General features: G+C 28.6%; 4 non-coding genes across 4 annotated transcripts; all 4 read left to right on the top strand.

Moving 5' to 3' along the window:
* Nucleotides 1-1,448: 1,448 nt before the first annotated feature.
* On the top strand, nucleotides 1,449-1,520 carry Trnaa-ugc (transfer RNA alanine (anticodon UGC)). The gene has a single exon. It is a non-coding gene; the product is annotated as a tRNA-Ala (tRNA).
* Nucleotides 1,521-3,247: 1,727 nt separating this feature from the next.
* On the top strand, nucleotides 3,248-3,319 carry Trnaa-ugc (transfer RNA alanine (anticodon UGC)). Its single transcript has one exon. It is a non-coding gene; the product is annotated as a tRNA-Ala (tRNA).
* A 1,728-nt stretch (nucleotides 3,320-5,047) lies between these two features.
* On the top strand, nucleotides 5,048-5,119 carry Trnaa-ugc (transfer RNA alanine (anticodon UGC)). Its single transcript has one exon. It is a non-coding gene; the product is annotated as a tRNA-Ala (tRNA).
* Nucleotides 5,120-8,730: 3,611 nt separating this feature from the next.
* Nucleotides 8,731-8,802, top strand: Trnaa-ugc (transfer RNA alanine (anticodon UGC)). The gene has a single exon. It is a non-coding gene; the product is annotated as a tRNA-Ala (tRNA).
* Nucleotides 8,803-10,962: the final 2,160 nt, after the last annotated feature.

Genomic DNA, 10,962 nt, shown 5'->3' with positions numbered 1-10,962 from the left:
TGTTAACAAAGAAAAGTAGAAACAACATTTACTTTTTTCTTTTTAAAAAAAAATTATAAAATATGTATTTTCTAAGAAGTTACACTGTAATTAAAGGAAAATGCAGCAGTAAGATAATTTGCTGTGGACAACAATTTTTAATATATAAAATTAAAATTTTCTATCAATATTTTTTGCTTGAAATAAACTCCGATTAAACCATTTTTGAATCAATTTTAAAATGTATGTGTTGATGAAATATTTCCAAAACTAAAATCGCAAAACGTGTCCAAAACGGTGGAAACATCTAAAATATTATTTCTTGAAATCCCGATTTATAATATTTCTACATTGATGTTCATTTTCCTTTCTTTTCTCGACAAGAAAGTATTGTACTATTACATACAATATGAATTGTATTTGGACGAACAATTTCACTAAAATTTCGTCTGCAAAAGTTTACAGGTGCTTATTTTATGTGAAAAGTTAGTTGCAAAAAACACTCGGAAATGATTCAAGATTGCTTCCTTCTTTTATTTGGAATATGAAGGGATATTTTAACAATTTGTTCGAAATGCCTGTATAAATGAAAATTAAAATCATTGCTTAAAATCTGTTAAGCACTATACAGAGGCAAAGAAGATAAAAAAAAATACGATTTATTACTTAAATACAACTTTTCCTAACAGTCATTATAAATTTTGGTTGAATTCGACAACTTGGTCAAAGTTTAATGCCAACTTGTCTTGTCTAATTGCAATGTATATCTTTTTGCAGCTCTTAAAACTAAATTTTTTTAACAGTAGCAGATTTCGATACAGATTTAAACACAAAATGCAGTTTAAATGATTTTTAAAACAAGAATTTAATTGTTAATTCTTTTAAAGTATGTATCTGCTCGATTTTTAGTTTCGATTTTCGATTTCACTTGCGAATACTTGACTTCAATCCGTTCATAGAATGAAGTACGTTTCCAACATTTAATGCCAAAAAAATATAACTAACCTCCATTTTCGAAAGTAATACTACTTAAATAATTTATATAATAATACACTTAAAATTGACACCAATTGAAATGATTATCTTTCCAATATCTTCTTTCCAGCTTGTATTACAACATCCCACAGAAGGTCCATGTGTAGGCATATTCATTAATATTTTAAAAAGACTCAGATAAATGGCATTCTTGTTTTACAAATTTCAAATACCAGTTGACTTTGATTTTACAATTTATGGCTATGACTATTAAGTGTTTTTTTTTTTTTTTTTTGTAGTTTCTATGCGTTGATTAAATCTGCCTTTTTAACTCAGACTTCTGTAAAGATAGGGAGTTGAATATTGTAAGAAAAATTGATCATTTTTTTCAGTAAAAGGGCGGCGAATCTCTTAAGAAGTGTCTGAATTAGCTTCATATGCTTTTATTTATTTCTTACTCCATTGATCAGAATTTCTCCCGCAGCACCTGTGGTGGGGGCGTAGCTCAGTGGTAGAGCGTTCGCTTTGCATGTGAAAGGCCCGGGGTTCGATCCCCCGCGCCTCCAACTTAAACCTTTTTTGAAGTTTCCAAGTATCCGAAACCTGTTCATGATGTTCTATTGTAAAGCAGGCTTTCTTACAAAGCATTTTAAATTAGAGTCGCTATTCTGCTTTTTTTGCTCCAGCGTTCTTCGAACAAATTTAGTTCATTAGTTTAAAAAATGTAACTTTTTATAAATGCATTCTTCATTTTTAAATACATTATCGGAAAAAGTAAAAACCTCCTATGATTTAAACATTAAAAATTAAAAGAAATGCACATGGTGATACAAATATTCTTTTCTGTTAACAAAGAAAAGTAGAAACAACATTTACTTTTTTCTTTTTAAAAAAAAATTATAAAATATGTATTTTCTAAGAAGTTACACTGTAATTAAAGGAAAATGCAGCAGTAAGATAATTTGCTGTGGACAACAATTTTTAATATATAAAATTAAAATTTTCTATCAATATTTTTTGCTTGAAATAAACTCCGATTAAACCATTTTTGAATCAATTTTAAAATGTATGTGTTGATGAAATATTTCCAAAACTAAAATCGCAAAACGTGTCCAAAACGGTGGAAACATCTAAAATATTATTTCTTGAAATCCCGATTTATAATATTTCTACATTGATGTTCATTTTCCTTTCTTTTCTCGACAAGAAAGTATTGTACTATTACATACAATATGAATTGTATTTGGACGAACAATTTCACTAAAATTTCGTCTGCAAAAGTTTACAGGTGCTTATTTTATGTGAAAAGTTAGTTGCAAAAAACACTCGGAAATGATTCAAGATTGCTTCCTTCTTTTATTTGGAATATGAAGGGATATTTTAACAATTTGTTCGAAATGCCTGTATAAATGAAAATTAAAATCATTGCTTAAAATCTGTTAAGCACTATACAGAGGCAAAGAAGATAAAAAAAAAATACGATTTATTACTTAAATACAACTTTTCCTAACAGTCATTATAAATTTTGGTTGAATTCGACAACTTGGTCAAAGTTTAATGCCAACTTGTCTTGTCTAATTGCAATGTATATCTTTTTGCAGCTCTTAAAACTAAATTTTTTTAACAGTAGCAGATTTCGATACAGATTTAAACACAAAATGCAGCTTAAATGATTTTTAAAACAAGAATTTAATTGCTAATTCTTTTAAAGTATGTATCTGCTCGATTTTTAGTTTCGATTTTCGATTTCACTTGCGAATACTTGACTTCAATCCGTTTATAGAATGAAGTACGTTTCCAACATTTAATGCCAAAAAAATATAACTAACCTCCATTTTCGAAAGTAATACTACTTAAATAATTTATATAATAATACACTTAAAGTTGACACCAATTGAAATGATTATCTTTCCAATATCTTCTTTCCAGCTTGTATTACAACATCCCACAGAAGGTCCATGTGTAGGCATATTCATTAATATTTTAAAAAGACTCAGATAAATGATATTCTTGTTTTACAAATTTCAAATACCAGTTGACTTTGATTTTACAATTTATGGCTATGACTATTAAGTGTTTTTTTTTTTTTTTTTTTTAGTTTCTATGCGTTGATTAAATCTGCCTTTTTAACTCAGACTTCTGTAAAGATAGGGAGTTGAATATTGTAAGAAAAATTGATCATTTTTTTCAGTAAAAGGGCGGCGAATCTCTTAAGAAGTGTCTGAATTAGCTTCATATGCTTTTATTTATTTCTTACTCCATTGATCAGAATTTCTCTCGCAGCACCTGTGGTGGGGGCGTAGCTCAGTGGTAGAGCGTTCGCTTTGCATGTGAAAGGCCCGGGGTTCGATCCCCCGCGCCTCCAACTTAAACCTTTTTTGAAGTTTCCAAGTATCCGAAACCTGTTCATGATGTTCTATTGTAAAGCAGGCTTTCTTACAAAGCATTTTAAATTAGAGTCGCTATTCTGCTTTTTTTGCTCCAGCGTTCTTCGAACAAATTTAGTTCATTAGTTTAAAAAATGTAACTTTTTATAAATGCATTCTTCATTTTTAAATACATTATCGGAAAAAGTAAAAACCTCCTATGATTCAAACATTAAAAATTAAAAGAAATGCACATGGTGATACAAATATTCTTTTCTGTTAACAAAGAAAAGTAGAAACAACATTTACTTTTTTCTTTTTAAAAAAAAATTATAAAATATGTATTTTCTAAGAAGTTACACTGTAATTAAAGGAAAATGCAGCAGTAAGATAATTTGCTGTGGACAACAATTTTTAATATATAAAATTAAAATTTTCTATCAATATTTTTTGCTTGAAATAAACTCCGATTAAACCATTTTTGAATCAATTTTAAAATGTATGTGTTGATGAAATATTTCCAAAACTAAAATTGCAAAACGTGTCCGAAACGGTGGAAACATCTAAAATATTACTTCTTGAAATCCCGATTTATAATATCTCTGCATTGATGTTCATTTTCCTTTCTTTTCTCGACAAGAAAGTATTGTACTATTACATACAATATGAATTGTATTTGGACGAAAAATTTCACTAAAATTTCGTCTGCAAAAGTTTACAGGTGCTTATTTTATGTGAAAAGTTAGTTGCAAAAAACACTCGGAAATGATTCAAGATTGCTTCCTTCTTTTATTTGGAATATGAAGGGATATTTTAACAATTTGTTCGAAATGCCTGTATAAATGAAAATTAAAATCATTGCTTAAAATCTGTTAAGCACTATACAGAGGCAAAGAAGATAAAAAAAAATACGATTTATTACTTAAATACAACTTTTCCTAACAGTCATTATAAATTTTGGTTGAATTCGACAACTTGGTCAAAGTTTAATGCCAACTTGTCTTGTCTAATTGCAATGTATATCTTTTTGCAGCTCTTAAAACTAAATTTTTTTAACAGTAGCAGATTTCGATACAGATTTAAACACAAAATGCAGTTTAAATGATTTTTAAAACAAGAATTTAATTGTTAATTCTTTTAAAGTATGTATCTGCTCGATTTTTAGTTTCGATTTTCGATTTCACTTGCGAATACTTGACTTCAATCCGTTCATAGAATGAAGTACGTTTCCAACATTTAATGCCAAAAAAATATAACTAACCTCCATTTTCGAAAGTAATACTACTTAAATAATTTATATAATAATACACTTAAAATTGACACCAATTGAAATGATTATCTTTCCAATATCTTCTTTCCAGCTTGTATTACAACATCCCACAGAAGGTCCATGTGTAGGCATATTCATTAATATTTTAAAAAGACTCAGATAAATGGCATTCTTGTTTTACAAATTTCAAATACCAGTTGACTTTGATTTTACAATTTATGGCTATGACTATTAAGTGTTTTTTTTTTTTTTTTTTTTTTAGTTTCTATGCGTTGATTAAATCTGCCTTTTTAACTCAGACTTCTGTAAAGATAGGGAGTTGAATATTGTAAGAAAAATTGATCATTTTTTTCAGTAAAAGGGCGGCGAAACTCTTAAGAAGTGTCTGAATTAGCTTCATATGCTTTTATTTATTTCTTACTCCATTGATCAGAATTTCTCCCGCAGCACCTGTGGTGGGGGCGTAGCTCAGTGGTAGAGCGTTCGCTTTGCATGTGAAAGGCCCGGGGTTCGATCCCCCGCGCCTCCAACTTAAACCTTTTTTGAAGTTTCCAAGTATCCGAAACCTGTTCATGATGTTCTATTGTAAAGCAGGCTTTCTTACAAAGCATTTTAAATTAGAGTCGCTATTCTGCTTTTTTTGCTCCAGCGTTCTTCGAACAAATTTAGTTCATTAGTTTAAAAAATGTAACTTTTTATAAATGCATTCTTCATTTTTAAATACATTATCGGAAAAAGTAAAAACCTCCTATGATTTAAACATTAAAAATTAAAAGAAATGCACATGGTGATACAAATATTCTTTTCTGTTAACAAAGAAAAGTAGAAACAACATTTACTTTTTTCTTTTTAAAAAAAAATTATAAAATATGTATTTTCTAAGAAGTTACACTGTAATTAAAGGAAAATGCAGCAGTAAGATAATTTGCTGTGGACAACAATTTTTAATATATAAAATTAAAATTTTCTATCAATATTTTTTGCTTGAAATAAACTCCGATTAAACCATTTTTGAATCAATTTTAAAATGTATGTGTTGATGAAATATTTCCAAAACTAAAATCGCAAAACGTGTCCAAAACGGTGGAAACATCTAAAATATTATTTCTTGAAATCCCGATTTATAATATTTCTACATTGATGTTCATTTTCCTTTCTTTTCTCGACAAGAAAGTATTGTACTATTACATACAATATGAATTGTATTTGGACGAACAATTTCACTAAAATTTCGTCTGCAAAAGTTTACAGGTGCTTATTTTATGTGAAAAGTTAGTTGCAAAAAACACTCGGAAATGATTCAAGATTGCTTCCTTCTTTTATTTGGAATATGAAGGGATATTTTAACAATTTGTTCGAAATGCCTGTATAAATGAAAATTAAAATCATTGCTTAAAATCTGTTAAGCACTATACAGAGGCAAAGAAGATAAAAAAAAAATACGATTTATTACTTAAATACAACTTTTCCTAACAGTCATTATAAATTTTGGTTGAATTCGACAACTTGGTCAAAGTTTAATGCCAACTTGTCTTGTCTAATTGCAATGTATATCTTTTTGCAGCTCTTAAAACTAAATTTTTTTAACAGTAGCAGATTTCGATACAGATTTAAACACAAAATGCAGCTTAAATGATTTTTAAAACAAGAATTTAATTGCTAATTCTTTTAAAGTATGTATCTGCTCGATTTTTAGTTTCGATTTTCGATTTCACTTGCGAATACTTGACTTCAATCCGTTTATAGAATGAAGTACGTTTCCAACATTTAATGCCAAAAAAATATAACTAACCTCCATTTTCGAAAGTAATACTACTTAAATAATTTATATAATAATACACTTAAAGTTGACACCAATTGAAATGATTATCTTTCCAATATCTTCTATCCAGCTTGTATTACAACATCCCACAGAAGGTCTATGTGTAGGCATATTCATTAATATTTTAAAAAGACTCAGATAAATGATATTCTTGTTTTACAAATTTCAAATACCAGTTGACTTTGATTTTACAATTTATGGCTATGACTATTAAGTGTTTTTTTTTTTTTTTTTTTTTGTAGTTTCTATGCGTTGATTAAATCTGCCTTTTTAACTCAGACTTCTGTAAAGATAGGGAGTTGAATATTGTAAGAAAAATTGATCATTTTTTTCAGTAAAAGGGCGGCGAATCTCTTAAGAAGTGTCTGAATTAGCTTCATATGCTTTTATTTATTTCTTACTCCATTGATCAGAATTTCTCTCGCAGCACCTGTGGTGGGGGCGTAACTCAGTGGTAGAGCGTTCGCTTTGCATGTGAAAGGCCCGTTGTTCGATCCCCCGCGCCTCCAACTTAAACCTTTTTTGACGTTTCCAAGTATCCGAAACCTGTTCATGATGTTCTATTGTAAAGCAGGCTTTCTTACAAAGCATTTTAAATTAGAGTCGCTATTCTGCTTTTTTTGCTCCAGCGTTCTTCGAACAAATTTAGTTCATTAGTTTAAAAAATGTAACTTTTTATAAATGCATTCTTCATTTTTAAATACATTATCGGAAAAAGTAAGAACCTCCTATGATTCAAACATTAAAAATTAAAAGAAATGCACATGGTGATACAAATATTCTTTTCTGTTAACAAAGAAAAGTAGAAACAACATTTACTTTTTTCTTTTTAAAAAAAAATTATAAAATATGTATTTTCTAAGAAGTTACACTGTAATTAAAGGAAAATGCAGCAGTAAGATAATTTGCTGTGGACAACAATTTTTAATATATAAAATTAAAATTTTCTATCAATATTTTTTGCTTGAAATAAACTCCGATTAAACCATTTTTGAATCAATTTTAAAATGTATGTGTTGATGAAATATTTCCAAAACTAAAATTGCAACACGTGTCCGAAACGGTGGAAACATCTAAAATATTACCCGATTTATAATATCTCTGATTGATGTTCATTTTCCTTTCTTTTCTCGACAAGAAAGTATTGTACTATTATACAATATGAATTGTATTTGGACGAAAAATTACTGCATTGATGTTCATTTTCCTTTCTTTTCTCGACAAGAAAGTATTGTACTATTACATACAATATGAATTGTATTTGGACGAAAAATTTCACTAAAATTTCGTCTGCAAAAGTTTACAGGTGCTTATTTTATGTGAAAAGTTAGTTGCAAAAAACACTCGGAAATGATTCAAGATTGCTTCCTTCTTTTATTTGGAATATGAAGGGATATTTTAACAATTTGTTCGAAATGCCTGTATAAATGAAAATTAAAATCATTGCTTAAAATCTGTTAAGCACTATACAGAGGCAAAGAAGATAAAAAAAAATACGATTTATTACTTAAATACAACTTTTCCTAACAGTCATTATAAATTTTGGTTGAATTCGACAACTTGGTCAAAGTTTAATGCCAACTTGTCTTGTCTAATTGCAATGTATATCTTTTTGCAGCTCTTAAAACTAAATTTTTTTAACAGTAGCAGATTTCGATACAGATTTAAACACAAAATGCAGTTTAAATGATTTTTAAAACAAGAATTTAATTGTTAATTCTTTTAAAGTATGTATCTGCTCGATTTTTACTTTCGATTTTCGATTTCACTTGCGAATACTTGACTTCAATCCGTTCATAGAATGAAGTACGTTTCCAACATTTAATGCCAAAAAAATATAACTAACCTCCATTTTCGAAAGTAATACTACTTAAATAATTTATATAATAATACACTTAAAATTGACACCAATTGAAATGATTATCTTTCCAATATCTTCTTTCCAGCTTGTATTACAACATCCCACAGAAGGTCCATGTGTAGGCATATTCATTAATATTTTAAAAAGACTCAGATAAATGGCATTCTTGTTTTAAAAATTTCAAATACCAGTTGACTTTGATTTTACAATTTATGGCTATGACTATTAAGTGTTTTTTTTTTTTTTTTTTTTTTTTTTGTAGTTTCTATGCGTTGATTAAATCTGCCTTTTTAACTCAGACTTCTGTAAAGATAGGGAGTTGAATATTGTAAGAAAAATTGATCATTTTTTTCAGTAAAAGGGCGGCGAAACTCTTAAGAAGTGTCTGAATTAGCTTCATATGCTTTTATTTATTTCTTACTCCATTGATCAGAATTTCTCCCGCAGCACCTGTGGTGGGGGCGTAGCTCAGTGGTAGAGCGTTCGCTTTGCATGTGAAAGGCCCGGGGTTCGATCCCCCGCGCCTCCAACTTAAACCTTTTTTGAAGTTTCCAAGTATCCGAAACCTGTTCATGATGTTCTATTGTAAAGCAGGCTTTCTTACAAAGCATTTTAAATTAGAGTCGCTATTCTGCTTTTTTTGCTCCAGCGTTCTTCGAACAAATTTAGTTCATTAGTTTAAAAAATGTAACTTTTTATAAATGCATTCTTCATTTTTAAATACATTATCGGAAAAAGTAAAACCTCCTATGATTCAAACATTAAAAATTAAAAGAAATGCACATGGTGATACAAATATTCTTTTCTGTTAACAAAGAAAAGTAGAAACAACATTTACTTTTTTCTTTTTAAAAAAAAATTATAAAATATGTATTTTCTAAGAAGTTACACTGTAATTAAAGGAAAATGCAGCAGTAAGATAATTTGCTGTGGACAACAATTTTTTATATATAAAATTAAAATTTTCTATCAATATTTTTTGCTTGAAATAAACTCCGATTAAACCATTTTTGAATCAATTTTAAAATGTATGTGTTGATGAAATATTTCCAAAACTAAAATCGCAAAACGTGTCCAAAACGGTGGAAACATCTAAAATATTATTTCTTGAAATCCCGATTTATAATATTTCTACATTGATGTTCATTTTCCTTTCTTTTCTCGACAAGAAAGTATTGTACTATTACATACAATATGAATTGTATTTGGACGAACAATTTCACTAAAATTTCGTCTGCAAAAGTTTACAGGTGCTTATTTTATGTGAAAAGTTAGTTGCAAAAAACACTCGGAAATGATTCAAGATTGCTTCCTTCTTTTATTTGGAATATGAAGGGATATTTTAACAATTTGTTCGAAATGCCTGTATAAATGAAAATTAAAATCATTGCTTAAAATCTGTTAAGCACTATACAGAGGCAAAGAAGATAAAAAAAAAATACGATTTATTACTTAAATACAACTTTTCCTAACAGTCATTATAAATTTTGGTTGAATTCGACAACTTGGTCAAAGTTTAATGCCAACTTGTCTTGTCTAATTGCAATGTATATCTTTTTGCAGCTCTTAAAACTAAATTTTTTTAACAGTAGCAGATTTCGATACAGATTTAAACACAAAATGCAGCTTAAATGATTTTTAAAACAAGAATTTAATTGCTAATTCTTTTAAAGTATGTATCTGCTCGATTTTTAGTTTCGATTTTCGATTTCACTTGCGAATACTTGACTTCAATCCGTTTATAGAATGAAGTACGTTTCCAACATTTAATGCCAAAAAAATATAACTAACCTCCATTTTCGAAAGTAATACTACTTAAATAATTTATATAATAATACACTTAAAGTTGACACCAATTGAAATGATTATCTTTCCAATATCTTCTATCCAGCTTGTATTACAACATCCCACAGAAGGTCTATGTGTAGGCATATTCATTAATATTTTAAAAGACTCAGATAAATGATATTCTTGTTTTACAAATTTCAAATACCAGTTGACTTTGATTTTACAATTTATGGCTATGACTATTAAGTGTTTTTTTTTTTTTTTTTTTTGTAGTTTCTATGCGTTGATTAAATCTGCCTTTTTAACTCAGACTTCTGTAAAGATAGGGAGTTGAATATTGTAAGAAAAATTGATCATTTTTTTCAGTAAAAGGGCGGCGAATCTCTTAAGAAGTGTCTGAATTAGCTTCATATGCTTTTATTTATTTCTTACTCCATTGATCAGAATTTCTCTCGCAGCACCTGTGGTGGGGGCGTAACTCAGTGGTAGAGCGTTCGCTTTGCATGTGAAAGGCCCGTTGTTCGATCCCCCGCGCCTCCAACTTAAACCTTTTTTGACGTTTCCAAGTATCCGAAACCTGTTCATGATGTTCTATTGTAAAGCAGGCTTTCTTACAAAGCATTTTAAATTAGAGTCGCTATTCTGCTTTTTTTGCTCCAGCGTTCTTCGAACAAATTTAGTTCATTAGTTTAAAAAATGTAACTTTTTATAAATGCATTCTTCATTTTTAAATACATTATCGGAAAAAGTAAGAACCTCCTATGATTCAAACGTTAAAAATTAAAAGAAATGCACATGGTGATACAAATATTCTTTTCTGTTAACAAAGAAAAGTAGAAACAACATTTACTTTTTTCTTTTTAAAAAAAAATTATAAAATATGTATTTTCTAAGAAGTTAC

Source organism: Uloborus diversus, chromosome 2, assembly GCF_026930045.1.
Source record: "Uloborus diversus isolate 005 chromosome 2, Udiv.v.3.1, whole genome shotgun sequence".
In the NCBI taxonomy this organism is placed as follows: Eukaryota; Metazoa; Arthropoda; class Arachnida; order Araneae; family Uloboridae; genus Uloborus; species Uloborus diversus.
Note: the sequence above shows the minus strand (reverse complement) of the source record. Positions and strands in the feature narration are given on the sequence as shown.